Below are 15,234 nucleotides of genomic sequence, written 5' to 3' on the forward strand. Positions count from 1 at the left end.
GAGCAACACGGGCTAGCCCAGCAGAAGCTAGCCTACACCAATCCCACATCAACCCAACATGGGCTAACCCACACCACCCCAACATGGGCCGACCCACACCAAGCCCAACACAGGCTAGCCAACACCAGCCCAACATGGGCCAGCCCATGCCAAGCCCAGCACAGGCTCATTCAAATATTTGGTGGCGTGGTTTGAACACAGTTATTTTTGTGAAACAGTTACTGAGAGTGTAATTCCAGCTTAAAGGTGTACTATGCAGAAATCGCGCCGCCATTTCCTGGTTGCTAAAATTCTAATAGTTCGCCTAATTTCAAGCAAGTATCATGTAGAGAATCATTGTACCATCTAAACCACTGTGAAATATATTTTCCATAAACAAAAATATTGTATTTTCAGCTGTTTGAAGCTGGTGTACAAAACCGAAAGTAAAAGACACAGAAATATAGCACACATAGAACAGATCTACCGCTTCTTATACTTGCTTTCAATCTATTTATATCTCAGATTTCTACATATGTGAATTTGGTCGAGTCAACCAAAAATGTACATATTGCAGCTTTAAGTGTTTTATTGTGTGATGCCCACATTTTGTTGATCTTGTACACTGCCAATAATGAAGACTTATATAAGACCTTAATAAGTGCATGTGACATAAAAAAAATGAACAGTTTAGCAAAGGTGCATCTGCCCAATATTTTAGCCCACATTGGGCCCAAATCGTGCCATTGTGGGCATGTTTGCTGGGAAAATATGGGCTTATTTGAGGCAAAGTGAGGGCTGCCCTCACCAGATATGCGCTACCCACAATGGGGCACCCTGGGCAAATGCCTTGGGGGTTAAACGTTGGGACGATGAGCAAAGGCGCATTGGCCTAATGTTGGCAGCCTAGATGGGGCCAATATTTTAGCCCGCATTGGGTCTATGTTCGCTGGATATAGAGCTATGCATGTTTGGTGCCTCACAGACCAGACGGTAGGAGCACGGTACTGGCTACACCATGGTGTAGTAGTACCTTGGTGTAGGACGATATGGAGCTATGGAGTGTCATAGATCAGTGCCCATATGGTTCAGTGGTTGGATTCTGCTGGCATAACCATGGCAATGTCCCACCTGGACAAGAGGAACACCTACGTGAGAATGCTATTCATTGACTACAGCTCAGCATTCAACACCATAGTGCCCTCTAAGCTCATCACTAAGCTAAGGATCCTGGGACTAAACACCTCCCTCTGCAACTGGATCCTGGACTTCCTGACGGGCCGCCCCCAGGTGGTAAGGGTAGGTAACAACACATCTGCCACACTGATCCTCAACACGGGGGCCCCTCAGGGGGTGCGTGCTCAGTCCCCTCCTGTACTCTCTGTTCACCCATGACTGCATGGCCAGGCACGACTCCAACACCATCATTAAGTTTGCCGACGACACAACAGTGGTAGGCCTGATCACCGACAACGATGAGACAGCCTATAGGGAGGAGGTCAGAGATCTGGCCGTGTGGTGCCAGGACAACAACCTCTCCCTCAACGTGACCAAGACAAAGGAGATGATTGTGGACTACAGGAAAAAAAAGAGGACTGAGCACGCCCCATTCTCATCGACGGGGCTGTAGTGGAACAGGTTGAGAGCTTCAAGTTCCTTGGTGTCCACATCACCAACGAACTATCATGGTCCAAGCACACCAAGACAGTCGTGAAGAGGGCACGACAAAGCCTATTCCCCCTCAGGAGACTAAAAAGATTTGGCATGGGTCCTCAGATCCTCAAAAAATTCTACAGCTGCACCATCGAGAGCATCCTGACTGGTTGCATCACCGCCTGGTATGGCAACTGCTTGGCCTCTGACCGCAAGGCACTACAGAGGGTAGTGCGTACGGCCCAGTACATCACTGGGGCAAAGCTCCCTGCCATCCAAGACCTCTATACCAGGCGGTGTCAGAGGAAGGCCCTCAAAATTGTCAAAGACTCCAGCCACCCTAGTCATAGACTGTTCTCTCTGCTACCGCACGGCAAGCGGTACCGGAGTGCCAAGTCTAGGTCCAAAAGACTTCTCAACAGCTTCTACCCACAAGCCATAAGACTCCTGAACAGCTAATCATGGCTACCCGGACTATTTGCACTGCCCCCCACCCCATCCTTTTTACGCTGCTGCTACTCTGTTAAGTATTTATGCATAGTCACTTTAACTCTACCCACATGTACATATTACCTCAACTACCTCAACTAGCCGGTGCCCCCGCACATTGACTCTGCACCGTTACCCCCCTGTATATATAGCCTCCCTACTGTCACTTTATTTTACTTCTGCTCTTTGTTTTTCTCAACACTTTTTTTTTTTGTTGTTGTTTTATTCTTACTTTTTTTGTTTAAAATAAACGCACTGTTGGTTAAGGGCTGTAAGTAAGCATTTCACTGTAATGTCTGCACTTGTTGTATTCGGCGCATGTGACCAATAAAATTTGATTTGATTTTGATTTGATTTGATTTGAATGGGGGAGAAGATATGCCCAGCAGAGCAGAATGATAAGCCCTGGACCAAGGATGGTGAAGGCAAGAACGGCTAAACTGAAACATGGACAGCTGATTAAACCTACATGGAGCTATGGTATCTACCTGTGAAAGAGACATGGACAAGAGTGCTTGTGAGAAACAATGAGATATAAAATAAGAGAGGAAATGCTGGTGAGAGAAAGTTATCCACCAAAAAGAGAGTTGTATTTGTAGAAAGAGAGAGTGGGAATAGAGATGTGCCTTTGCGGGGGAGAGAACTGCAGCAGAAAGCAGAAAGTCCTCCCGGTCAGGGACTCATGAAATAATTAGCTCCTCTCACTCCCCAAAGTGCCATTTTAGGTCAGGAGCAAGACACTGTCACTCAAAATGGCCACCGGCCATTCACCTCGGAAGCACCCAGATAATTAACTTGAGCTAGGGCCAGGTCGGGGTGAGACACACACACACACACACTACACATCATCTGGATGGACCATTCAACACAGTGCTCACAGAACTACACTGTAATATATGTCATCTGGATTGAACATTTGTCTTAATATGGACAATCTGGGACAACTACACATCATCTGGATTTACCAATGATCATGTGTTTGTGTAAAGGACACCAAGCCAGAAAGAACTATCAAACACGCTAAACAGTTTGGATACAACTAACAAACAACCAGCCTCTGGATAAACCCCTCACACTGACAGCAAATCTCGGAATAATCTCGGAAACCCAAAACTAAAATATTGCTTAATTGTGTCAAATAGTCGATTAGGTTCTGGGGGGAGATGTATGAGAAAAGATACTAATGAGACCAGCGAAGTATCCACTCCCCTAAACATAAACTCTCAGCCAAAGCATGGGCCAATTTTCCCCTCTCCTTCCGAAATTCTAAAGATGCGAACACCTGCAAAATAGTGATTTGTCCAAATGATCAGTGAGGAAAATAAAATCTTGTCGCATCCCACTGTCTGTTGACAGATGCTACGATGCCATCCTGTCCACGAGAGATCAATCTCTGAATGATTCTCTCCTCCCGATTTATGATCCCCCATACAGTTTTTATGATTCTATTGATTCAAGAACAGCAGGTTCCCCTGGAAGGGAAAGGGTAGATCAGCCAATTACAGCTGGGCTCATGATGCCTCTCACCAGGTCAATCTCAGACCTGTATTTTCATTCGGTTGTGATATGATATATGATAAGAAGGTTTTTTTTTTTATGAGCACCCTCAAGATCTCCAGGCAGTCTCAAGGCTCCTGTAGCCCAGTAGCACAGAGCAGATCTGTCGGATATACATGTATATTTATTTGTAACGCAGAGTATCAACGCTGTGTCTCTGGCGTGGCTAATTTGTGTCGTCTGCGGTCATTACAGGAAGCAAAGCATTTATTAAAGTATTGACAGCAGAATAGTGCGTGCGTATTTGTCCAATGCGTCTTATTTCCCGTGAGGAAGAGTGACAGTGTCGATCGACCACAGTGGGACGTCTCTACAGCATCAGAGAAATGCTGCTCACGGGACATGACACACACACACAGGGAAGCTCATACACTCAGAGAGGGCTGGGCTGGCAGATAAGCCCTGGCAATAGCTGGCACATACACACACACACACACACACACACACACACACACACACCGGTAAACCACCAAGAGTTGGCTGGCAAAGTCACATTGGCATGGTTAGGTTGGCATAGCCAAGTCGGCATTTTAACACTGGCCATGGTTGGCACCTTTCGGTGTGTTGAGGAGGAGTGTGAAGGATGAGAGTGTGTGAAGGCAGCAGTGTGGGCTCCTCACAGTGACCCTTCATCTGTCACACCGTCACAATAACAGTCTGAGAAACATACAGACACACAGCTTGTATGCTGGTAGCAGGATGGGTGTCCTGTTGTTACTCCAGGTGGCCAGTGGAAAAAGCACAGATGCCCGGCTGACGCCATGGTAACACACAACAGACGTGGTTCATTGCCGTGCTACTGGTCATTTTAGGTTGGTGGACATTTAGCACATAATGTCTGACTCAATCTGCGAAAGATCAGAGTCCATTTACAGAGCCAGGTTGAGCACACATGCATGCATGCACGCATACACACACACACACACACACGCCCTTATATCATATTGATATTCTGGCTGGAGGGTGGTCGAATTCATCAAATAGCCAAAATAAATATTTTTCTTTCCCCTATGGACAAGTATTATTTATTTGGCCAATATTAGTGGCATGGCTATTTGCGCGGGACAATTAGTCAGCAGGCTGTCAGATAAACGCAGCAGAGCGAGCATAACCTTTAACGCTGCTGTTGATTAAAAAGCTGTTCCACTGATGGACTGCAGGAGGCCAGGGGGAGAATCTGTTTAGAATGTTTACTCCTCATACTTTAGCACTGAAATGTTTTACTCTTTATAATATTTACTACTTTAACATCAAACCTGAAACACTGTTCACTCTACACTTCCAAACTGGTCCAGGAGACTTATGGCTGCTGCTCTGAGAGTTGTGTATCGTTAATCTAAGATTATTTCTCTATGAATTACATTTTAGTTCACTTCCTCAATCGATTGAAAGAAAATCAAAAATTGAATTGATCCCAACCCTGCAATATGGTCAGGACTCTATACTCTAGCCATGACCCATTAGTTGGTCCCACCCTACCATTTGGAAAACACTTTTGGACACCACTCGCATTACAATAACACAGGGTGTCCCCCAGAGTTTGGTTCTGGTCCCCTTACTGTTCATATATTATGATGATTACAATGTACGGCACTGATCCTGAATACTTGCCACAGGCCCCTAGATCCTAACAGTGATGTGTGTTTCCCTGTTGCTACGGCACTGTGTTCAGACTAATTGGACATCTATATGAACATCGACGGAGGGCTTTCCACAGAATCAGAGAAATGCTCATATTTTTCTGGGGATTCGGTGAGGGGATAGAGAGAGTGAGTTATTTCTGAGAAAGCCTCTCCCCGTAGGAACAAGAGCGTTCCTGTTCTGCCGCTGGTGGTTAAAATATAAATGATTGTTCCTTAATATGTTTTTCATGCAGGGAGCCTCATTGACAATTCAGATTCTTGTTTTGTCTTCCCTTTTGTCTTCCCTCTGTTAGCAAAAGGTAAATTACTGGTGGACTTCAGAGCATGTGTCCTTACATGACTTTAGAATTTAAGAGGGACAGCTGAAAACCTTTTTTTTTTCTTAAACCTTTGGACCACTATATATAAAAAGACGGAAATATGACTTTCCTATAAAGTTATTACCTCAGAGTTTCCTGTGCCTTAGGAACAAAGCCTAGCACGTAAAGCCACTAGAAACTAAACTATCTGAGGATCATTTAATCAGAGAGGGTTCATTTGTCAAGCAGGCTGACAAGCACACCTTAATCAAACACACTACCAATTTACCATGTTTTCAACAGGCTGCCAGTCAGCTTAATACACTACACTCATCAAAGTCAGCACTTGCGTGGGGGTTTCCAGCTCTATCTACTCAATTAGGAGACACACAATTTAAGGCACACACACACACACACACACACACACACAGAGACCCCGAATCAGGCCTGTTACACACACTCAGCTTCAGCACATCTATTTCGGTCCTGGGCCAGGTGTGGAGAGAGGAGAGCAATACTGTGGAATTGGTTTACGGAGATGCACTGCAAACACACACACTTATACAGAATCACACACTTATTCAGAAACACACTCGAAAAAGTTGCACACACACAGAGGCAAACAGATGGGCACGCACGCACTCACGCAAACACATACAGACAAATGTATGCATTCATACTTACACTCTATCACACACATACACACAGAAGGAATGAGTAGGTGTGTTGGCCCCAGGCCCTTCCGTATCTGTATCCATTTCCATTCTCATTTGCAGCTCTGATTATACTGGGCTTGAAAAGAGAACAAGGAGAGTGGAGGCTTCAACGCTGGTACCAGTGAGAAAGTGGAGGAGAAACATCCCTCAATGGAGCCAACCATATCCATAGCGTAACACAGAGAGAGACAAAGACAGCTTTATATCAGTGAATTCCACCACAGAAACACAACAGCCATGCCAGGCCTACAGCCACGAGCCAAGATACAAAGCTTCACACCAAGAAAATACAAAAAAATGTGTGACATTTCCCCTTTATAATATAATAATAATATGCCATTTAGCAGACGCTTTTATCCAAAGCGACTTACAGTCATGTGTGCATACATTTTTACGTATGGGTGGTCCCGGGGATTGAACCCACTACCCTGGCGTTACAAGCGCCATGCTCTACCAATTGAGCTACAGAGGACCACCCAAACAGGCCTGATTCGGGGTCTGTGTGTGTGTGTGTGTGTGTGTGCCTTTCTCTCAAAGACTGTCGCTTCAATGGCCAAACAAACGTACACTTTGAAAATAGACATCAAGCGAATGCTCGGCTCGCTCGGTTAATATTTTATTACTCCACTTAGATGAGCATCAATTATTCAGATAGAGGCGTTTACAATTAAAAGCTCTGCCAATCAAGGCTGCCTCGTGGGATTCCGGCGTCGAGAGGAATCTCATTTTACACCACCACAGCTAGAGCTGGGACGATAATCCGAAAATGATCGACACCGACCACTTATCACAGGCACTTTGCTGATATCATTCATTACGATAAGTAGCCTATAATAGAGAAATGTGAAGTTTGAAATGAAATACGTTTGCTAATATGGGTGATTGTTAATGGGGGTGGGGCAATTCCACAGTAACAGATTTTTCACTTTTAAATGTATGCCAAACAAAAACCATTGATTTCAAAGTTTAACAAACTCTATGCACAAGGACTACTTTGAACAATTTACACAGATGCTAAATTTGGTAACAGAAATACGGTAAAATGTCCCTCCGTTTTTTTCTTCGACCACGTTTTCCAAAACCTCTTAAATATCTGCTCCGAAATAAGATTCAAAGATGTCATAGCTGACACCCCATTGCAGACATGACACATTGAATTAGACATTTTTATTTGGGTTATTGAACTACAGTGGGTGAAGTGGATTTACATTTGGTAACGGAATCACGGTCCCTGATCTGTACTATACAGAAATGCACAATTATGGATATGAATATAATTCTCTTCATGGTGATGTATCCTGAATAGGTACACAAAGGTAGAAATATGCAATATCCTTCTTTTGCATATTTGGCTATTATTCTACATATTGGCCATTATTCTAAGTAGCTCCGCCCCCAAAAAAGACCACATTTGGTCCGGACCAGACCAAATCTGAACCAATCATAGACGTCTATGTTTCACAAGTTTGGACATCACAGTAGAGCACAGTACAGTACAGCAGAGCAGAGTACAGTAGAGTTCAGTACAGTACAGTAGAGTACACCAGAGTAAAGTACAGTATTATGTATAATACTGTACTCCACTGTACTGAACATATCTACTGTACTGGACTGGACTGTACTGAACTCTGCTCTGCTGTACTGTACTCTACTGTACTGTCCAAACTTGTGAAACAGACATCTATGATAAGTTCAGATTTGGTCTGACCAAATTTCAACTACTTTTCAACGTTCATGGATGTCTGGTGTCGGTCAGTGCTCAGTGGGTGAGGATACTTGTTACGGTAAATAGAAATAGGGTAGGTGGTAGGTGTCATGGTAGGTGTCAGTAAGAACCGGGAGAGGTGACATTAACTGGAGAGAGGGAGGAGAGACAGAGAGAGTGGCAGAGAGAGGGAGAGTGAGAGGTAGGGGTTGTCCAGACTGTTTTCACAGTCTTGCTTTGACCACCAGACGGCAGAAAGAGAAACAAAACAGTTATGAGCTGAACATAACAGTATGTCAGTGGAAGGGAGGACAGTAGCAGGTGTCACGTCCACTCCCACTCCCTGGCGTTCGACGTCGCTGGTCTACTAACTTCCGGTCCTGGCAACCCATCCTTACACTCACCTGGCAACCTTCATCACACACACACCTGTGCCTCATTAGGCACACCTGGACTTCATCACCTCCCCTTTATATAGCACTCCGTTGTTATCACCCACCAGGCAATATTGTTTATGTTTCCATGTTTAGATGCTTTTCTTGTTTTGTATCATTCATGTTCTTCATCATTAAATTCACTAACTGCACTTGCTTCCTGACTCCCTGCGTCTACGTTACAGCAGGTAACCCAACTGTAGTTTATGACTACTACAATTTCTCATTGTAGCCAATTCAATTGCAGTGATTACGATTTTTTGGTAATTCCATTACCGATTTGGTAACAGAATCATAAACAAACTTAATATCAGTAAAAACACTATAAGTAACGGTTACTGTAGGTCTTCCTTTACTTGTTACTTCTGTGAACTTTCATTATTCTCCCTCCTCATGAAGGAGAGAAATTTGAAAATATCTTAAAGATATGTGCGTTTTTGGTAACGGAATTAAAAGGCAATGTTTCTTAAATTTACAGAAGGTGAATAATTTCTCCAAAACCAAATATAAGTTTAGATATTAGTTGGCAGGGGTCTTAAACATTATTGTGTTTTGATGCATTTCTAATACCTTATTACTTTTTCTGTTTGACCAAAAATCTAAGTCTTTGCTTATTACAAATTTGTAGGATGGAAAATGGTCGAAAAATGTATATATGCCTTAATTTCTCAAAAATATAGACAGTAGCTTCATTTGACACCCAATTTAACATGCTCCTATGAACATGTTGGTGCTCATGGGTCCTTTGATGGCGACAACAATCAATCTATGCAATTTGCACCATTTTAACTTCCATTCATTGTTATGTTTTGTTAACTATGTATGCTGCTTTCTTGGCCATGGTTCACTTGTAAATCTCAATGTTACTTCTCTGGTTAAATAAAGGACAAATAAAATATAGTAGTAGTTTAAGGGTAATAAAAAAGACTATGGTGCACATTAATGTTATAAACGTATCGTTCTATTTATTGTTATCGCATCAATTCAGGCAATTTATCGAGATATGGATTTTTGTCCATATCGCCCAACTCTAACCATAGCAGAGGTCTGGAAAAAAATTGGGGTTTTGGAGGAGAAGAGAAAGGATCTTGGATGAGTTCACACCTCCGTTCATTTAGCAGATGGCGGCAGTATGTAAACGAGTTGGGGGAGGGGTGTGCCATGGTGTCATTCAGTATGGGGTGTGTGTGTGTGTGGGGGGGGTCCTTTAAGCCGAGTTCAGGTAGGCGCCAGCCGAACTGAAGCATGCTGACACCTTAAGTGTGCGTTCATGCGTACAGTGCCTTCGAAAAGTATTCAGACGTTACAGCCTTATTCTAAAATTTATTAAAACATGTTTTTCTCATTAATCTACACACAATACCCCATAATGACAAAGGAAAAACGGGTTTATATAAATTGTAGCTAATTTATTAAAAATGTATTAAGTTATGTATTCAGACACTTTACTCAGTACTTTATTGAAGCACCTTTGGCAGCGATTACAGCATCAAGTCTTCTTGGGTATGACGCTAGAAACTTGGTAGACCTTTATTTGGGGAGTTTCTTCCATTCTTTTCTGCAGATCTCAAGCTCTGTCAGGTTAGATGGGGAGTGTTGCTGCAAAGTTATTTACAGGTCTCTCCAGAGATGTTCGATCGGATTCAAGGATCTCTCTGTACTTTGCTCCGTTCATCTTTGCCTCGATCCTGACTAGTCTCCCAGTCCCTGCCGCTGAAAAACATCCCCACAGCATGATGCTGCCACCACCATGCTTCACCGTAGGGATGGTGCCAGGTTTCCTCCAGACGTGATGCTTGGCATTCAGGCCAAAGAGTTCAATCTTGGTTTCATCCGACCAGAGAACCTTGTTTCTCATGGTCTGAGAGTATTTAGGTGCCTTTTGCCAAACTCTAAGCGGGCTGTCATGTGCCTTTTACTGAGGAGTGGCTTTCGCCCGGCCACTCTACCATAAAGGCCTGATTGGTGGAGTGCTGCAGAGATGGTTGTCCTTCTGGAAGGTTCTCCCATCGCCACAGAGGAACTCTGGAGCTCTGTCAGAGTGACCATCGGGTTCTTGGTCACCTCCCTGACCAAGGATCTTCTCCCCCAATTGCTCAGTTTGGCCGGGCGGCCAGCTCTAGGAAGAGTCTTGGTGGTTCCAAACTTCTTCCATTTAAGAATGATGGAAGCCACTGTGTTCTTGGGGACCTTCAATGCTGCAGAATTGTTTTGGTACCCTTCCCCAGATCTGTGCCACGACACAATCCTGTCTCGGAGCTCTACGGACAATTATTTTGACCTCATGGCTTGGTCTTTGCTCTTAAATGCACTGTCAACTGTGGGACCTTATATAGACAGGTGTGTGCCTTTCCAAATCATGTCCAATCAATTGAATTTACCACAGGTGGACTCTAATCAAGTTGTAGAAACATCTCAAGGATGATCAATGGAAACAGGATGCACCTGAGCTCAATTTCGAGTCTCATAGCAAAGGGTCTGAATACTTCTGTAAATAAGATATTTCTGTTCTTTATTTTTTATAAATTTGCAAACATTTCTAAAAACCTGTTTTCGCTTTGTCATTATGGGGTATTGTGTGTAGATTGAGGAGGAAAATCCATTTTAGAATAAGGCTGTAACGTAACAACATTTGGAAAAAGTCAAGGGGTCTGATTACTTTCCGAATGCACTGTATGTGCCTGTGTCCTTTGAGGCCCCTGTGGCTGTTTTAATGACACATCTGGCCCTTTAATTATGTCGTAGTGATGAGAGCTTCATTAAAAAGTGATAATCAAACCTAATGCACAGCATGCAAAATACATGACATACCTTATGGATACAATGTACAGAATATGAAGGAACTTTCACAGAATTTTCTCTGTGGGCATTTAGATTCTTTCTCGAGTTGAATAATACATCAGAATATGCTTGGATTTTATAGACAGGTTGGCTGAAAACATCACATCGATGTGGCAGGAAGGCATGGGTTGTTATGATTCTGAATGAAAAAAATAATGTATGCATTCACTATAACTGTAAGTCGCTCTGGATAAGAGTGTCTGCTAAATTACTAAAATGTAAATGAATGGTCAGAAAACTAGCAACAATGACAAGAAGCTGCCTTGTGGGGAATCGTAGGTGGCTCGTTTCAGCTCGTTGTACTGTATCTTGTTATTGATGCCATGTCTTGTTTTTAGGTGTTTTAGCTGATGTCATGTCTATGCTAATATGGCTAGAATTCGCTAGCTAGCTAACCAACAACTGTAACAATGTATTTGAGAGACAACAAGTGTTCATTGTGCAAATGTATTTATGTTTTCAATAAACATTGAGACAAAATATAGTCTACATGTTGTCAGCAATCTAAGCCAACCCTGTCTGTTTTGCCCCAAAGTTGTACACGCATCGGTTTTGTTGCTAAACAATCAACCTGTCTATACAGTACCACATACAGGTAGCTGCCAAAATAATGGAAACACTTGAGTAAATGAGGGATACAAAGTGTATTGAAAGCAGGTGATTCCACACAGGTGTGGTTCCTGAGTTAATTAAGCAATTCATATCCCATCATGCTTAGGGTAATGTATTAAAATGCTGGGCAGGCCATTATTTTGGCTACCATGGCTGTCCCCATAGGATGACAATGCCCCCATCCACAGGGCACGAGTCGTCACTGAATAATTTGATGAGCATGAAAACTGTGTAAATCATATGCCATGGCCGTCTCAGTCAACAGATCTCAACCCAATTGAACACTTATGGGAGATTCTGGAGCGGCGCCTGAGACAGCGCTTTCCACCACCATCAACAAAACACCAAATAATGGAATTTATTGTGAAAGAATGGTGTCGCATCCCTCCAATAGAGTTCCAGACACTTGTAGAATCTATGCCAAGGTGCATTGAAATTGTTCTAGCTCATCGTGTCCCAACGCCCTATTAAGACACTTTATGTTGGGGTTTCCTTTATTTTGGCAATGACCTGTATGTGCGTGTTCTCCATCTGACAGACAAGCGAGGGAGCTAGGGTTAAGGAGGTCAGGGGTCATAGTCAGTGATGGCTATGGCAGAGAAAGAGAGGGGATACACACAGACATACCGCACACTCAAATCTGTCTGTGTGTGTGTGCACGCGTGCAGTCAGAGACAGAGAAAGGAAATCTGCCCACTCTGGGACAAGAGCAGAGGGAAGAAAGAGAGATGGAGAGAGAAAAAGGTAAAAGGGAAAAGGTAGATACAGCAACACTTAGAGAAACGAGAGAGATGAGAAAGTCAATTTTCCTCATGTCTGTCAGTAAAGAAGAGTGATAGCTAAAGCACACTTCCCTCTGATCATATGCATCAGTCAGAGAACCCTTGGAGACCGCAGGACTAAGACATCATAAAAACACTGAGGTCCATCAAACCTCCCCTCCCCCATCAAAAAATGATATCCTTGATCCTTAAATTGACTGCTTTCTCAGACCCACAACCATAGCTCAACTTTAAATCTCCTAACCACCCCATCACAGCCTCTACTCTTCTCACACACACACACAGCTGATAAAACTCACAAAATTGGAAACAAAGTACATTTTTCCCTTGTGTAATCTTTGGCGAAAATCTTTTTTTATCATATCTGCCTAAACCCTTTCCAGCAAGACAGTTGGTATTCATTCCAGGAATAACAGTAGAAGTATTGCAGCAGGTAGTGACTGTTGTGATCATCTAAAAAGAGCAGGTCCGCTTTTTATATGCGGTGATGACAAACAGAATGGTTGACATTGGCTCAGCAGAACTCTAAACTAATATCTACACTGGCTTATGTCCAATACACCCACACAAACATCTGCAGAAAAATAAAACACACACACACACATTCACATGCGTACAAACAAGCAAGCACACACACACACCTCAACACAACAAATAATGACAATTCTGAACCCAGCTCACCTCTCTCTATCTCTCCTTGTTGAAAAGTGTTGAAATGGGTAAAGACAGAGATCCAGTAAATTGATTGTGCGGCTTAGAGCCCAGCCATAAATCCACATACCAATGCACAAGTGGAGGAGAGGAATAGTAGGAGAGTGGAGGAGAGGGGAGTAGCCTACAAAGGATGGGAGGTAGAGGGGGTACCAAAAAGGAGCCAAATCTGCTTTAGGGGTCAGGAAGGGGACAGGGATGTAAGGCTTGAGATTCAGAAAAAGAGGTCACACAAAACAGAGGATTTAGATTTAAGTATTGGATTTGCCCACAAATTGTCAGTTCCAACTCTCTGGAAGGCACAATAATAAGCCTATGACTGTTCCTTCTTAAGTATGTATTTATATTTTATAACCTTCTATATCTACTATATAAGGCTTTATTATTCTGGTAGATCTCTGACTCTGCAATCCAATGAAATGCAAACACTGAACATCACCAATAATATGAACAGCTTCTATACCATAGGCCTATAGAAACACAGAGAAAGCTTCAAACAAGTCACAGCCTAAAATTATTTGCACAGTATAAAATAAGTCAAAGTGTCTCCTTTCAGTTCCCATGTGCTCCAGCTCTATGGATGGCTCTGGGTTAGGCTAGAGTTGCTGATTCTATAGGGTAACCTACCTAAGGTATGAGGTTATTTTGGGTAACATACGTAACATCTAGATATTCATACAAAATCGGCTCTCTTAAAGTTTCTATGCATGAGTGCAACCATCAGAACATTCTCGTCAATAACACTGCGCTCATTATTTGCTAGCGAATAGGCTACCTCAAAATCATATCACTAACCTGCATACCTCTTGCTCTATCCTCAGATGACAGAACTGTTGCGATGGATTTCCGTTGATGTATCTTCCAAAATCCGGAGGACGATTATCCCCTTGGCGGGACTTGATCGATCGCTGTGAACAAATGATTGGGTTGATTCAATCCCCTATTATTGGCCCCTATAACTTCTTTACCTGTTCTATCTGCCGGTCGACATCGATGCACAGTGCCACGGGAAGACAGCTGTTCGCTTTCAACCAGTGACTATCATCTCACTGCGAGCCTTTCACTCACTTGCGCCCTGAGAGACAGGAGGGTATTTGCGAGTACACTACAACCCCTAGTGTTCGCTAATTCAACAGACATTATGGCCCAATCCCAGTATCGACCACAGGTGTCAAACTCATTCCAAGGAGGGCCGAGTGTCTGCTGCTTCTTCTTCTTCTTCTTCTTCTTCTTTGATGAGGTTTAACGGCTGTTGGCATCCAATAAATATTGCATTACCGCCATCTAGTACTCTGGAGTATAACTCCCTTATACTTTGCTAGAATCTATCAACAAATACCCTACCATCTAAAACTACACTCACAAATACCATAATCCACTATTTAAATCTATTTAGTCATATATCCAGGCTCTGTCGTAGCCGGCCGCGACCGGGAGACTCATGGGCGGTGCACAATTGGCCCAGCGTCGTCCAGGGTAGGGGAGGGAATGGCCGGCAGGGATGTAGCTCAGTTGATAGAGCATGGCGTTTGCAACGCCAGGGTTGTGGGTTTGATTCCCACGGGGGGGCAGTATAAAAAAATAATATGTATTCACTAACTGTAAGTCGCTCTGGATAAGAGCGTCTGCTAAATGACTAAAATGTAAAATATTTCAGGCCAACAGCCTGAAAGGATGACTCTAGAGTCATGCTAATTATATGTAAAAAAGATATGTATATTTGTCTGCATATCTAAGCATACCTCTTGAGCTGTGTGTATCTTCCTGACTGGTGGTTCTTTTTTTAAAGAAACAAAATATGCTTCTCTGCATC

At 43.2% G+C, this 15,234-nt stretch overlaps 1 protein-coding gene across 1 annotated transcript in view; it reads right to left on the reverse strand.

Annotated features, from left to right (window-relative positions):
• Positions 1-14,622, reverse strand: part of LOC121579078 (LARGE xylosyl- and glucuronyltransferase 2) — a 255,289-nt gene extending 240,667 nt beyond the window's left edge. The window contains exon 1 of the mRNA XM_041893357.2: positions 14,217-14,622. The gene's annotated coding sequence lies outside the window, so the exon portion shown is untranslated. The remainder of the gene's footprint in view (positions 1-14,216) is intronic.
• Between the last annotated feature and the right edge of the window lie 612 nt (positions 14,623-15,234).

The sequence above is a fragment of the Coregonus clupeaformis genome, chromosome 3 (assembly GCF_020615455.1).
Source record: "Coregonus clupeaformis isolate EN_2021a chromosome 3, ASM2061545v1, whole genome shotgun sequence".
Lineage (NCBI taxonomy): Eukaryota > Metazoa > Chordata > Actinopteri > Salmoniformes > Salmonidae > Coregonus > Coregonus clupeaformis.